Raw genomic sequence first — 15,550 nt, 5'->3', positions numbered from 1 at the left:
AGATGCTTAGTGAGGTTGAGCGGGCTTTTGTAGTTGTTCTTGAAGATTTGTGGGGGGAACCACCCCATCTGGATACAAAAAGATTCTTGAGTGATCTATCTTTGGTTCGAACTGCTTTGGGTACTGTCTGACTTGTTTCTATACTTGTTTCTTAGTTTTTCTTCTCCTATGTTGTAACTCGTCATTATGGTTGATTCTGTATTTTCAGAGATGTCGAAAAATAATGATTCCATGAAGGCCTACAAGAAGGCGAAGAAGGCTGCTGCTGCTCAAAACATCTCGGCCAAGGCGACCAGAGAGGGATCTTCTCAAGTTCCAGTGAAGCCGCCCGTGCCGAGTTCTTCTAGGCCAAGGAAGGTGATCCCCACTCCTCGAGTTCGTCTGACTGATCCTCCACAGACTTCTGCTATTGCTTCTGGTGCTCCTCCCAACAAGAAACAGAAAACAATTGAGGCCTTTAACCTTGACGCCCCTGATTTTAATGCAATCGAGTTCGTAGATAAGCAAATCGGTCCTTACGGTACCCTCCCATGGATGATGTGTCAATCCTTCGCCATCTGGATTTTATGACTCAAAACAGTGTTAAAATGGCATATATGGGGGCTGCCCTGTATCGAACTGCTCAGAATCTTCCTCTCCATGCCACCAAAGAATTTATGGAGGAGGCTAAACAGGAGTTCGACCGGATGAAGGGCCTGAAGGAAGAGCTTGAGGTAAAGGTAGCCAAGTTGGAGAAGGATCTGGAGAACGAAAAGGCGAGTTCCCTTGCTCTGGCGGCTTCTATGCGGTTGGCCGAGGACAGGGCATTGAGGCATAAGGACAGTTATGTTACGTCTTATCGGGAGGTGGTGCACCTGAGGGAGGAGTTGGAGAATGCCCGAGCTGATTACTCCGAGCTCCAAGGTCATCTTGTTGGCAGCATAACTGCTACCTATGAGAACCTGAAGGAGCAGGTTCAAATTATTGCTCCCGAGGCCGACCTTACTCTTTTCAGCCTGGATAATGTTGTGAGGGATGGTAAGATTGTCCCTGATGACCAGGATGATGATGATGTTGAACCTCCCCCTGTGTCTTTTGCCAAAGTGTCAACCTCTTCAGTTCCTCCAGTTGTGTCTGATCTGGATTGCCAGATTCTGAACCGGGATGATGGATCCGTGGATGCTGTGCCTATTCAGACTCGTCTTCCTTCTCCTTGTACTGATGCTGCCAAAAAGGCTCCCGATCTTTGTTGATTTCTCTTGGATATTTTGTATGAATAGCCCTGGCTTGTGGGCTTCTGAACTCTTTTTTTGTAGTTTGAATATTTTGCTCGACTGTGGATATTCTTTTGGGTTGCTTGTTTAGCAACTTTTATTTTTGAAAAACAACAAGTAGTTTTCAAGCTTTTGGGGCTGACCTTGAAACTCGTTATAATATTGTACTTTATATCCTGCTCGTTTGCGCTTGTCTTAGCACTTTTTGGAGATATTAGAGCCTTGCTTCTCGGCCTCTTTGGATCGCTTTGCACCTGTTGCTTGCGGGTTGACTTCTTTGGGGTCATGAATGGGTGGGTCCAACTTGTTTCTCGGTTTTCTTGCTCTTGCTTGTATTTCTAGCAATCCATAGCCGATTTCTTTATGTTGGTCCTCGTCTTAGCTAGCTTTGTAGTCCTCTTTCTTGGACCTTTGCTAGGTCTCTTTCAGGGACTACTTTTATAACATGTTTGTGGGAGGTCGACTTCTTTACGTCATCTTTTTCTAAGTTATTTTTGTAATCCTCTTTCTTGGACCTTTGTCAGGTCTCTTTCAGGGATTACTTTTATAACTCTGTTAATTGCAGGAGATCGACTTCTTTGCGTCGTCTTTTTCCAAGTTATTTTTATATTCCTCTTTCTTGGACCTTTGTCAGGTCTCTTTCAGGGATTACTTATATAACTTATTTTTGTAGGAGACCGACTTCGTTAGGTCGATCTCTTCTAAGTGTCGACCTTTAGATGAATCGTGTTTTCATCTTTATTGGTCTTTTATCGTGATCGTGCAGTGAATCTGTTTTTCACTTTCTGCCGATCTGTTGCTTTATAATCGGACGATGAATGCTTCATATTAATGCGTCTTGAGAATTTGTAGAATATCTAAAATATTTTTTTATTCAAAAGAAAGCGCAAATATATACATGTTGGAGTTTTTCATCCTTTTAAGTCGGATAATATCTGGATCTCAACTTGGTGCCTCATTAAAAAACCTTTTCAGGAAAAAGAGTGCATCCTATGATGAGATCTTTTACCTTTTCTAGCTATAGTACCTTCTTAGGTTGCAGGCGTGCCACGATCTGGGAAGCTCTCGTCCATCGAGTTCGGACAGTCTGTAGTAGCCCTTCCCAAGTACTTCTATGACCCGGTAGGGTCCTTTCCAGTTTGCTGCCAACTTTCCTTCTTCGAGTCGAGTTGTTCCAATATCATTTCGGATTAGGATGAGATCATTCTCCGTGAAACCTCTTGGCACTACCTTTTGATTATATCTTGAAGCCATTCGGCGCTTTAGCGCTTCTTCCCTGATCCGAGCTCTTTCTTGGATTTCTGGAAGTAGGTTGAGTTCTTCTCTTTGAAGTTGAGAGTTGGCTTCTTCATTGTAGTGGACTACTCTAGGCGACCCTTCTTCGACCTCTACTGGGATTATTGCCTCCACTCCATACGCTAATCGGAACGGTGATTTGTTTATGGTGGAATGTGGCGTAGTTCGATATGCCCATAGGACCTGTGGAAGTTCTTCAGCCCAAGCTCCTTTCGCATCTTGCAGTCTCCGTTTCAACCCAGGCAATATGACTTTGTTGGCAGCTTCGGCTTGCCCATTGGCTTGAGGATGTTCGACGGAGGTGAACTGGTGCTTTATGTTCAAGTCGGCTACTAATTTCCTGAAGCCTGCATCTATGAATTGAGTGCCATTGTCTGTGGTGATGGAGTATGGAACCCCGAACCTTGTGACAATGTTCCTATATAGGAATTTCCGGCTTCTTTGAGCAGTGGCATTGGCTAGGGGCTCTGCCTCAATCCACTTTGTGAAATAGTCTACTCCGACTATGAGGAATTTGACTTGTCCTGATCTCTGGGGAAAGGGTCCGAGAAGATCGAGTCCCCATTTCGCAAATGGCCAAGGCGAAGTTACGCTGATGAGCTCTTCTGGCGGGGCGATGTGAAAGTTGGCATGTTTCTGGCATGGGGGACATGTCTTTACAAATTCTGTAGCTTCTTTTTGTAGAGTTGGCTAGTAAAATCCCGCCCGAAGTACCTTTTTGATGAGAGCTTGTGCTCCGAGATGATTGCCACAAATACCGCTGTGTACTTCCTCTAAAACTTCCCTTGTGTTAGAGGTCGGCACACATTTTAACAATGGTATTGAAATCCTTCTTTTGTATAGGGTGTTGTTTATGATGGTGTAGTACTGAGCCTCCCGTTTTAACCTCTTTGCTTCCTTCTCATTTGTGGGGAGTGTTTCTTTTTTGAGGTAATTAATTATGGGGGTCATCCATCCTTGATCCTAACTTGTTATAGCTAGGACTTTTTCTGCTTCCGAGATTGACGGGTTCTGTAGCATTTCCTGGATGAGGCTTCTATTGTTGCCCCCTGGTTTGGTGCTGGCTAGCTTTGAGAGTGCATCAGCTCGGGCGTTGTGTTCGCGGGGTATGTGGCAGATCTTATATTCCATAAGTTGTCCGAGCTGTTCTTTGGTTATATCCAAATACTTTTTCATGGTGAGATCTTTGGCTTGGTAACCCCCTGTTATCTGTGAGGTGACTACTTGTGAGTCGCTGAAGATGTTGAGTTTTTGAGCTCCAACCTCCTTAGCCAGCTTCAAACTAGCTAGTAACGCTTCATATTCTTCCTGGTTGTTTGAGGCCGGGAACCCAAATTTGAGGGAAAGCTCAACTTGGGTTCCTTGGTTGCTTTCTATTATCACACCTGTGTCGCTTCCAGTCTTATTTGAAGACCCGCCCACATAGAGATTCCATTCTGTGGGGGTTTCCAGGGTATCTGTGAATTCTGCAATGAAGTCGGCCAAGTATTGTGATTTGATGGCTGTCCGAGCTTCATATTGGAGGTCGAACTCGGATAACTCGACTACCCATTGTAAAATTCTGCCTGCTAGATCTGTTTTCTGTAGTATCCCTTTTATGGGCTGGTCGGTCCGGATCTTAATGGTGTGAGCTTGGAAGTACGGACGTAGTCGTCGAGATGTCAGTATGAGAGCATAGGCAAACTTTTCTATTTTTTGGTAGTTCAGCTCAGATCCCTGCAGCGCTTTACTAATGAAGTATACAGGTTGTTGCCCTTTGTCGTCCTCTCAAACCAGTGCTGAGGCTACTGCCTGACTTCCTACTGCAAGGTATAATACGAGTGGTTCTTCCTCTCGTGGTCGAGCTAGGATAGGTGGTCGTCCCAGGAAGTTTTTGAAATCTTGGAAGGCTTGCTCGTATTCTGTTGTCCATTCGAACTTCTTTCTTTTCCTTAAAGTGGCATAGAAGGGGAGAGATCTTATCGCTGATCCTGCTAAGAATCTGGATAAGGCTGCCAATCTCCCGTTGAGTTGTTGTACCTCTCTGACACAAGTCGGACTCTTCATGTTGAGTATAGCCTGGCATTTGTCTGGATTTGCTTCAATTCCTCTTTGTGTGAGCATGAAACCTAAGAATTTGCTCGCTTCTACTGCAAAGGTGCATTTTGTGGGATTGAGTCGCATGTCATGCTTCCTTATAGTGTCGAACACTTGGGCCAGGTCGGACAATAATGTTTCTTCGCTTTGTGTCTTTATTAACATGTCGTCCACATAGACTTCCATGATTTTTCCGATATGATCTGAAAAGACTTTATTCATTAGCCTTTGATTAGTATCTCCCGCATTTTTGAGACCGAAAGGCATCACAATGTAGCAATAATTTGCTTTTGGCATAAAAAACGAGGTCTTTTCTTGATCCGATGGATACATGGGAATTTGGTTGTATCCGGAATATGCATCCATAAACGAGAGGTATCTATATCCAGAGGAAGCATCTACCAGGGCGTCGGTACTTGGGAGTGGTTAAGGATCTTTTGGGCAGGCTTTGTTGAGGTCGGTGTAGTCGGTGCACATTCGCCACTTCCCATTTGATTTTTTCACCAAGACGATGTTAGCTAGCCATAGTGGGTACTTGACTTCTCTTATGAATCCTACCTCCAATAGTGCTTGTACTTGTTCTTCCATAGCTTGGGATCGTTCTGGTCCAAGTTTTCTTCGTCTCTGCTGTACCGGCTGAGATCCTGGATAGACCGCCAACTTGTGACTCATTAACTTGGGGTCTATGCCTGGCATGTCTGCGGCTTTCCATGCGAAGAGATCGACATTATCTCGTAAGAACTGTACTAGTAATTCTTTTGCGTCTCCCTTCAGGATCGTCCCAATATTAGTTGTTTTGTCCGAGGTATCCCCGATCTGAACTTTCTCTATTTCTCCTTCGGGTTGTGGACGGAGTTCTTCACGTCTCTGAACTCCACCAAGCTCAATTGTATGGAACTCTTCTCCTCTACCTCTAAGGTTTAGACTTTCGTTATAACAGCGGCGTGCCATCTTTTGATCTGCTTTTATCGTATCTATCCCTTCTGTAGTTGGGAATTTCATGCATAGATGTGGAGTCGAGACTATTGCGCCGAGTTGATTTAGTATTGTCCGACCTATTAGGGCATTGTAGGCTGAACTCACGTCGACCACAATGTAGTCTATCTTGAGTGTTCTGGATTGGTTCCCTTTTCCAAAGGTTGTATGTAGCGACACGTATCCCAGTGGTTGTACTGGGGTATCTCCCAGTCCAAATAGGCTGTTCGGGTATGCTCTAAGCTCCTTTTCTTCTAAGTCGAGTTTGTCGAAGGCAGTTTTAAATAAGATGTCGGCAGAACTCCCTTGGTCTATTAATGTGCGGTGGAGATTGGCGTTTGCCAGTATGATGATGTTGACCATGAGATCGTCGTGTCCTGAGATGATACCTGATGCGTCTTCTTTGGTGAACGTGATTGCAGGGATGTCAGGTGCTTCCTCCTTTCCTTCGACATGATATACTTCTTTGAGGTATCTTTTGCGGGATGATTTGGAGATTCCACCTCCTGAAAATCCTCCGTGTATCATATGGACATGTCTTTCTGGCGTACGAAGTGATCGCTCAGCTCGTCCGACGTCTTCATCTCTTCGTCTTTTTCTTTGTTCATCATCTCGGGTGGCTAGATACCGATTTAGTTTTCCTTCCCTTACTAACTTTTCTATGATGTTTTTTAAGTCGAAGCACTCGTTGGTGGAATGTCCTCAGACCCGATGATACTCACAGTATTCGTTCCAATTTTCTCCTCCTTTTTTGCCTTTGAGTGGTCGAGCTGGGGGTATCTTTTCTGTGTTACAGACTTCTTTGTAAATATCCACAAGGGAGACCCGAAGAGGGGTGTAATTATGATACTTTTTGATTTTTTTGCCCATTCGATCTTCCTTCTTCTTGGATTCTTTATCTTTATCTTGGTAGGTGAAACCGGATTTCGAGGCTTCTCCAAGTCGAGAATTTTCTTCCATGTTGATGTACTTCTCTACCCGCTCTTGTACCTCATCTAGGGATGTGGGATATTTCTTTGATATAGATTGGCTGAAGGGTCCTTCTCGTAGGCCGTTGATGAGGCCCATGACGGCGGCCTCTGTTGGTAAGCTTTGTATGTCTAGGCACATTTTGTTGAATCTTTCCATGTAGTTGCGGAGACTTTTCCGATCTCCTTGCTTGATACCTAGTAGACTGGGGGCGTGCTTAGCCTTGTCTTTTTGGATGGAGAATCTGGCCAGGAATATTTTGGCCAGGTCGTCAAAGTTGGAGATGGACTTTGGAGGTAGGTTGTCGAACCATCTAATTGCTGTCTTCGTGAGAGTCGTTGGAAAAGCTTTGCAGCGAACGGCGTCTAAGGCGTCGGTGAGGTACATTCTGCTTCTGAAGTTGCTGAGGTGATGGTTGGGAACTGTAGTGCCATCATATAAAGTCATATCCAGAAGTTTGAAGTCTTTAGGGATTTTAGTCTTCATGATTTCCCTAGTGAATGGATCCTGATCTTTGCGAGAGTTGTCTTCAGGGGTTGTCCGGGTAGTCTTTGCTTTGAGATCGGCTTCAAGTTGTAGAAGTTTATCTTCTAATTCTCGACGTCGCCTTACCTCTCTTTGTAGATCCTTGCCGACTTCTTGCTGGCATTGGCTTTCTTTTTCGAGTTGCTTTAGGCGATCTTGAAGTGCTTCTATTACTCCCGGATGTGATGAGTTTTTGTCTCCGTTAAATTCCAGAGTGTCCTTTGGTGTGGCACCCATGTTTTTGTGCGGCGTTCTGTCCTCTAAATCTGAGTTGTGGTCGTTATCTTGTTCGTCCGCCATGGTGATGAGATGACTTCCAGGTTCCCTGGCAACAGCGCCAATGTTCCGAGGGTTACCTGAAACTGTAGGTCGATCTCGGATGAGATCTTCTGTACTGGTCGGAGATGATGTGTCCGGCTGGCTGGTGGCGGCCGGAGCTGTTGTGTCTGACTTGTTGGCTAACATCTGATCCTTGGTCACCGGAGGGTGGGGGGGAGGTACCTGCAAGAGACTCCGATGCTTAAGTTAGCACGGGTATTAAGCAGGTTTATTATAGAATTAGAGTATGAGTTATACTTGGGTGCTCCAGTGTATTTATAGTAGTGTGGGTTGACCTTTCAGATAAGATAAGTTAGTTATTGATGAGCGGATAATTTATACGCTTTTTGGCATTGTTTTTAGTATGTTTTTAGTATATTTTAGTTAGTTTTTATTATATTTTTATTAGTTTTTAAATAAAAATCACTCTTCTGGACTTTACTATGAGTTTGTGTATTTTTCTGTGATTTCAGGTATTTTCTGGCTGAAATTGAGGGACCTGAGTGAAAATCTGATTCAGAGGCTGAAGAAGGACTGCAGATGCTATTGGATTCTGACCTCCCTGCACTCAAAGTGGATTTTCTAGAGCTACAAAAGCCCAATTGGCACGCTCTCAATTGCGTTGGAAAGTAGACATCCTGGGCTTTAAAGCAATGTGTAATAGTCTATACTTTGCCCGAGATTTGATGGCCCAAACAGGCGTTCCAATTCAGCTCAAGAATTCTGGCGTTTAACTCCAAAACTGGCACAAAAGCTGGTGTTTAACTCCAAGAAAAGTCTCTACACGAAAATGCTTCAACACTCAGCCCAAGCACACACCAAGTGGGCCCGGAAGAAGATTTATGCATTAATTACCTATTTCTGTAACCCTAGGCTACTAGTTTTTTATAAATAGGACCCTTTGCTATTGTATTTTCATCTTTTACTCATATTTTTCATACACTTGATCAAGTTTTGGGAGGCTGGCCTCACGGCCATGCCTGAACCTTGTTCTTATGTATCTTCAACGGTGGAGTTTCTACACACCATAGATTAAGGTGTGGAGCTCTGCTGTTCTTCATGAATTAATACAAAGTACTATATTTTTCTATTCAACTCAAGTCTATTTCTTCTCCAAGATATTCATTCATTCTTCAACTTGATGAATGTGATGATCCGTGACACTCATCATTATTCTCACCTATGAATTGACCATAGCTTGCTTCAAGCCGACAGTCTTCGTGGGATCGACTCTTTCTCACGTAAGGTTTATTACTTGGACGACCCAGTGTACTTGCTGGTTCGTTGTGCGGAATTGTGACAAAGTGTGATTCACGTTTGAGAGCTCCAAGTCCTTTGGCGCCATTGTTGATGATCACAATTTCGCATACCAAGTTTTTGGCGCCATTACCGGGGATTGTTCGAGTTTGGACAACTGACGGTTCACCTTGTTGCTTAGCTTAGGTATTTTTTTTCTTCAGAATTTTTAAGAATGAATTCTAGAGTTTCAAGGTGATGTTCTTATCATCACAAAAGCTGATTGATTTTCATCAATTTAGCTATTGAATGTAATGTCCTACTGAAGCTTGGCCAAACATGTCTAATCTTTTTAGACTGAAGCTTTAGACTAACATTGCATGATTCCTGGAATTCTTATTAAAAGTTTTGAATCTCTTTATTTTCTTTTCCATATAAGTTTCGAAAATCACAAAAAATTTTTATAAAGTCATAAAAATAAAAAATATTTTATGTTTCTTGTTTGAGTCTAGTATCAATTTTTAAGTTTGGTGTCAATTGCATTTTTTTATTCTTCTTGCATTTTTCGAATATATGCATTATGTTCTTCATTGATCTTCAAGTTGTTCTTGATGATTTCATTGCTTTGATCTTAAAATTCTCTTGTTTTGTATGTTTTGTTGTTTCTTACATGTATTTTTACATTGTTATAGTCCTTAGTATACAAACTTTTAAGTTTGGTGTCTTGCATGCATTGTTTATTTGATCTTAGTTGCATTTTTTATTGATTCCCATCATCAAAAATTCAAAAATATTTTTTAAAAACTATGTCTTTTCAAGTCAATAATACAGAAAATTGAAGATTCAGAACATTCAGCAGAGGAATCAAACAGAAAAAGTTGGGCGTTCAAAACGCCCAGTGAAAAAGGAAAACTGGCGTTTAAACGCCAACCAGGGTACCTGGCTGGGCGTTTAACGCCCAAAAAGGTAGAGATTTGGGCATTAAACACCAGAATGGGCACCATTCTGGGCGTTTAACGCTAGGATGACACTAGAGGAAAGATTTTTTTTTAATTCACATTTTTTTTAAGTTTTCATAATTTTTCAAAATCAAATCTTTTTCAAATCATATCTTTTCAATCATATCTCTTTCAAAATCAATTTCTTTCCATTTTATATTTATTTTTACTATTTTCAAAAATCCTTGCTTCAATTCAAGATTTACTTCAAAAATTTTCAAGTTGTTACTTGCCTATTAAGAAAGGATCAAATTTTAAATTTTAGAATCATATCTTCTAATTTCTTGTTAGTCAAGTAATCAACTTTAGTTTCAAAACTTTCTCTTTTTAATTTGATTTTCAATCATATCTTCTCAATCATATCTTTTCAATCACACCCTTTTTCAAAATTAATTTTCAATCATATCTTTTTAATTTCTGATTTCAAAATCTCTTTTCAAAAATCACTTAATTTCTTTCCTAATCTTAATTTTCAAAAATCTTCGATCAAATTTTCAAAAATTTCTTTTAATTATTTTTGAGCTTAAGCCTCAATTAGTTTCTCTAATGCAACAGAATTGCAAGTTTCATGGACTTCCATTGGAAGATCCTCATTAGTTCTTAGCTGAATTCTTGCAAATCTGTGACACTGTCAAGACCAACGGGGTTGACCCTGAAGTCTATAGACTCATGCTTTTTCCTTTTGCTGTAAGAGACAGAGCTAGGACATGGTTGGATTCACAACCTAAAGAAAGCCTGAACTCTTGGGAAAAGCTAGTTAACGCCTTCTTGGAAAAGTTCTTTCCACCTCAAAAATTGAGCAAGCTTAGAGTGGAAGTCCAAACCTTCAGACAGAAGGAAGGAGAATCCCTCTATGAAGCTTCGGAGAGATACAAGCAATTGATCAGAAGGTGCCCTTCTAACATGCTTTCAGAATGGAGCATCATAGGAATCTTCTATGATGGTCTGTCTAAACTATCTAAGATGTCATTGGATAGCTCTGCTGGAGGATCTCTTCATCTGAAGAGGACGCCTGCAGAAGCTCATGAACTCATTGAAATGGTTGCAAATAACTAATTCATGTACACTTCTGAAAGGAATCCTGTGAATAATGGGACAACTCAGAAGAAGGGAGTTCTTGAGAGTGATACTCTGAATGCCATATTGGCTCAGAATAAAATATTGACCCAACAAGTCAATATGATTTCTCAGAGTCTGTCTGAAATGCAAGCAGCAATCGGCAGTACTAAGGAAGCTTCCTCTGAAGAAGAAGCTTATGATCTTGAGAACCCAGCAATGGAAGAGGTGAATTACATGAGAGAATCCTATGGAAACACCTATAATCCTTCATGGAGAAATCATCCAAATCTCTCATGGAAGGATCAATAGAGACCTCAACAAGATTTCAACAACAATAATGGTGGAAGAAACAGGTTTAGCAATAGCAAGCCTTTTCCATCATCTTCTCAGCAACAGACAGAGAATTCTAAGCAAAACCCCTCTGACTTAACAACCATTGTCTCTGATCTAATCAAAACCACTCAAAGTTTCATGACTGAAACAAGGTCCTCCATTAGAAATTTGGAGGCACAATTGGGTCAGCTGAGTAAGAAAATTACTGAACTCCCTCCTAGCACTCTCCCAAGCAATACAGAAGAGAATCCAAAAAGAGAGTGCAAGGCCATAACCACATCTCACATGGCCGAACATGGAGAGGAGGAAGAGGCAGTGATTCCCATTGAGGAAGACCTCAATGTATGCCCACTGAGGAAGCATGGGAATCTGAGGCTCATTCTGAGACCATAGAGATTCCATTAAATTTACTTTTGCCATTCATGAGCTCTGATGAGTATTCTTCCTCTGAAGAGGATGAAGATGTCACTGAAGAGCAAGTTGCTAAGTACCTTGGAGTAATCATGAAGCTAAATGACAAGTTATTTGGTAATGAGACTTGGGAGAATGAACCTCTGGGAAGTGTATGGATGAATCCATCATCCTTGACAGACCCTTCCTAGCCACAGCAAAAGCTGTGATTGATGTTGACAGAGGAGAATTGATCATTCAAGTGAATGGAGACTCCCTTGTGTTTAAAGCTCAAGGATATCCCTCTGTCACCATGGAGAGGAAGCACGAAGAGCTTCTCTCAATACAGAGTCAAACAGAGCCCCCACAGTAAAACTCTAAGTTTGGTGTTGGGAGGCCACAACCAAACTTTAAGTTTGGTGTTGAACCCCCAGATTCAAACTCTAAGTTTGGTGTTGGGAGGTTCCAACATTGCTCTGAACATCTGTGAGGCTCCATGAGAGCCACTGTCAATCTATTGACATTAAAGAAGCGCTTGTTGGGAGGCAACCCAATTTTTACTTATCTATGTTAAATTTCTATTTTCTTTTGTTATTTTATGTTTTCTGTAGGTTGATGATCATGTGAAGTCACAAAAACAATTGATAAAGCAAAAACAGAAGGAAAAATAGAATGAAAAACAGAACACCCTGGAGGAGAAACCTACTGGCGTTTAAACGCCAGTAAGGGTAGCAGAACGGCCGTTAAACGCCCAGTCTGGCACCATTCTGGGCGTTTAACGCCAGAAAAGGGAACCAGACTGGCGTTTAACGCCAGGAATGGGCAAAAAGCTGGCGTTAAACGCCAGAAATGGGCAGCAGCCTGGCGTTTAACGCCAGGATTGGCAGAAAGGGGCGTTTTGCACGCCACTTGGTGCAGGGATGAGATATCCTTGACACCTCAGGATCTTTGGACCCTACAGAATCCCCACCTATCCCACCACTCTCTCTCTTCTTCACCCATTCACCAATCACCTTAATCCCTTTTCCCCCAAAACCCCTCACCTATCAAATCCTACCATTCTCTTCACCACTCACATCCATCCTTCATAAAACCCCACCTACCTCACCATTCAAATTCAAACCACTTTCCCTCCCAAACCCACCCTCTATGGCCAAACCATACACACCCCTCTCACTCCTATATAAACCCATCTTCACTCTTTCATTTTCACACACCCTAAACACCACTTCTCCCCCTTGGCCGAAACACAAAGCCCACTCCATCTCCTCTATTTCTTCTTCTTCTACTCTCTTCTTTCTTCTTTTGCTCGAGGACGAGCAACCTTCTAAGTTTGGTATGGTAAAAGCTAAGGCTTTTTGTTTTTCCATAACCATTTATGGCACCAAAGGCCGGAGAAACCTCTAGAAAGAGGAAAGGGAAGGCAAAAGCTTCCACCTCCGAGTCATGGGAGATGGAGAAATTCCTCTCAAGGGTGCATCAAGACCACTTCTATGAAGTTGTGGCCAAGAAGAAGGTGATCCCCGAGGTCCCTTTTAAGCTCAAAAAGGGCGAATATCCGGAGATCCGACATGAGATCCGAAGAAGAGGTTGGGAAGTTCTCACCAACCCCATTCAACAAGTCGGAATCTTAATGGTTCAAGAGTTCTATGCCAATGCATGGATCACCAAGAACCATGATCAAAGTGTGAACCCGGACCCTAAGAATTGGCTTACAATGGTCCAAGGGAAATACTTAGATTTTAGTCCGGAAAATGTAAGGTTGGCATTCAACTTGCCCATGATGCAAGGAGATGCACACCCATACACTAGAATGGTCAACTTTGATCAAAGGTTGGACCAAGTCCTCATGGACATCTGTGAAGAGGGCGCTCAATGGAAGAGAGATTCAAGAGGGAAGCCGGTTCAACTAAGAAGGCATGACCTCAAGCCCATGGCTAGGGGATGGTTGGAGTTCATCCAACGCTCAATCATTCCAACTAGCAATGATGCCAGGGCATTTTGGCCAGTTTCACTGACCTTTTTTTATTGGTTTTAGGGTAGTTTCATGCATTTCCTTAGAAAATAAGCTAGTTTTGGATAGATATTCACTTACATCTTGATTCAAGCATACATTGTGTACTTTACATGATTTCATGAGGATTTTGCATGAATTTAATGACAAATTGGATGTTGTATTTCCCATGACTTGGACTAGAACTTTGATGCACTCTTTTGCTTGATTTCAGGACAAAGGAAGCAAGGAAGAACCACGTTAGCAGCCACGTTAATCTAATTAACGTAACTCCTAACGTGGAATGGGAGTAACTTGCAAAGTTAATGAGAAAAGTAATCACCAATAACGCTCTCGAAGCCATCATTGCCCACGTTAAGAGTCACGTTAACTAAGTTAACGTGAACTCTAATGTGGAGGAAAGGAAATGGAGCCAATGTTAGTGACACTTACCTTTGTCACTAACGTTGGACCAAGCTCATAAGTGGCCACGTTTAGAGCCACGTTAACTTAGTTAACGTGGCCTCTAACGTTAAGAAGTAAAGGGGAAGCCAACGTTAGTGACATTCAACTTTGTCACTAACGTTGGCCAAGTCACAATAAGCCACGTTAACTTCCACGTTAACCTAGTTAACGTGGAAGCTAACGTGAAGAAAGTAGGTGATCGACAACGTTAGTGAGACCAAACATTGTCACTAACGTTGGGATTAACCCACACAAGCCCCAATAAGCCACGTTAACTCCGACGTTAACCTAGTTAACGTGGAAGCTAACGTGAAGAAGGAAGGTGATCGCCAACGTTAGTGACACCTAACATTGTCACTAACGTTGGAAGGAGCCCACACAAGCCACAATGAGCCACGTTAACTCCCATGTTAACTTAGTTAACGTGAAAGCTAACGTGAGGAGGAGAGATGATGAGCCAACGTTAGTGACATTCACCTTTGTCACTAACGTTGGAGATGGCTAGCACAGCCACGTTAAAGGCCACGTTAACCTAGTTAACGTGGACTCTAACGTGGGAGCTAGGGGCACATTGGAACGTTAGTGACAAAGGTAAGTGTCACTAACGTTCTCGAAGGTTGGCAAGCCTACGTTAAGGAGCCATGTTAACTAAGTTAACGTGGACTCTAACGTAGGGAAGGAGGAGACTTCTCAACGTTATTGGGAAAGGTAAGTCCCAATAATGTGTGCGAAGGACAAAGAGGCAACGTTAGTAACAACGTTTGTGCCACTAACGTTAGAGTTAACGTGGCTCTTACTTTGGTGAGGAACGTTAGTGAAAAAGGTGATTGTCACTAACGTTCTCGAACCCACATTTCCACTTAAACGTTAACACCACTAACGTCCTGAGCTAAAGTCTCTGTCCACTTCACACTTTCTCTCTGCAAGTAAAACTAAAGCCAATGAAGAAGATAACTGCTTCAAACTCAAAATCTAAAGGCCCATACCCAAGACTTGAAGAGCCAACTAGAAGATCAGAAGAGTAGTATATATAGGAGTAGCTTTGAATTAAAAGAAGAGTTGGAAATTATAGGGAGCCTCTAGGCATAGAACCACTCTCTGTATTTACTCTACACTTCTAGTTTCATCATGTATTCTCCATCTTTGTTTTCATTTTCCAAAGCTATGAACAACTAAACCCCTTTCATTGGGTTAGGGAGCTCTGTTGTAATTTGATGGATCAATACTAGTTTTCATTATTCTTCTTCTATCTTTTCTCTTGATTTTACTTGAAAGCTTTCGATCTTCATCCAATTGGGTAGTTATCTTGGAAAAGAAGCTATTCATACTTGGATCTCTTCTGAACCTTGAAAGAGGAATGAAAAGATCATGCTAGAAATGCTTTCTCATGCTGGACCAAATTGGGTTTGGATGGATATGTGACTATAATCTTCTCAACACTTGATTTGGGAAATGCATGTGGTATAATCAGTGACTATACTTCATCTCTTCTCATGAGCAATTGACCAAGGAATTGGCTATTGATCAAGATTTGAGAGATTGAATTACAAGAAATTGTAATCCAATCACTTAAGATTGCCAAGGAGAACAATGAGTGCATTGATTGAGGAAGAGATGAAAATAAAATTGATCCGGAGAATGCAACATCTCCCAAGCCCAATGAA

This window comes from Arachis ipaensis, chromosome B02, assembly GCF_000816755.2.
Source record: "Arachis ipaensis cultivar K30076 chromosome B02, Araip1.1, whole genome shotgun sequence".
NCBI classification, from domain to species: Eukaryota; Viridiplantae; Streptophyta; class Magnoliopsida; order Fabales; family Fabaceae; genus Arachis; species Arachis ipaensis.
Note: the sequence above shows the minus strand (reverse complement) of the source record.